Source organism: Fukomys damarensis, unplaced genomic scaffold, assembly GCF_012274545.1.
Source record: "Fukomys damarensis isolate Sample0158 unplaced genomic scaffold, DMR_v1.0_HiC HiC_scaffold_30, whole genome shotgun sequence".
Classification (NCBI taxonomy): Eukaryota; Metazoa; Chordata; class Mammalia; order Rodentia; family Bathyergidae; genus Fukomys; species Fukomys damarensis.
The window spans coordinates 62,520,798-62,521,879 of record NW_022900942.1 but is presented as its reverse complement, the minus strand read 5'-3'; positions in this window follow the sequence as shown (position 1 = coordinate 62,521,879).

The window sequence follows — 1,082 nt, the reverse complement described above, 5'->3', positions numbered from 1 at the left end:
GTCCCCAGCGCCGGAAGCGGCCCGACCAGGCTGCCAGGTTTAGTAAATGCAAGCCTGGTTAAACTTGAATTTCAGATAAACAAGTCATTTTTCAGAGTACGTTACATGTAATGTGGGAAGGAAAGAGGGCGGTGGCCGGGCACATTCCTGCCAGCTCTGAAACCCTTTCACTTCTTTTAAAACCGCACCCCAGTCTAGTCAAATTGTGCAACCCCTACTCTTCCTTTCCTGCCCACTTCATTATAAGGTTTACGGCCTCATCAAGTCACAGAGGTGACTGTTTCACTCCCCTCTCAACGAGAAAGATTTATTCAAATTCTTTGCTTTCCTAAGGTCTCAAGAGATGACAGTTACTCCTGTGTACACATTGTGCAGGTCATATACACTTTTGATTAATACTTTCACACTACTATTCAGGTTTCCTTCTAAATGCTGTTTGTGGCTATAATTCAGGAGTTTCCCTCACTGCAGAATAACAGCCAATCTTTATTGAGCATATATCGCCTAAACATGAGCTGGGTGCTCGAAAGAGGATTGAATAATTCAAACTCTCTTCCTTTAGGGAGTCCGTATCTCAGAAATCTTTAATCAGTAATTCCTAGAAGGCAGGGACCAGGTATCTGGCACTCCACTACCGTGGTAGAATAACCTGGTGGGGCTGCTGACACATAATCCGGCTCTAGGAAGTCAGTAGGATGAAGGTGGGGGATCTGCACCCCTACTAAGCATCCAGGTGATGGTGATGCTGTGGTGCTCATCTGAAGTCACTCCTGGTTCTACATATTCACCCTTTCCTTAACTGCAGTCTGCCTTTGGGGGTCTGAACAAGTCTTTCTACACACCAGATCTTGGCTTCACAGGCCTCTGTCACAGAGCCCATCAGTCCACGTGACTGAGATAAGCCTTTACCTTGGCCAGCTGAGTCACCCTGATTGTACCTAGATTTTTGTTTTGTTATGCTGGAGATAGAACCCAGGTCTCCTGTACAACAGGCAAGCTCTCTGCTGCTGAGTTACATGTCCAACCCTCTACTCTGATCTCTGTATTTAATTTTCTAGAGTTATGCTAATACACAATTAACC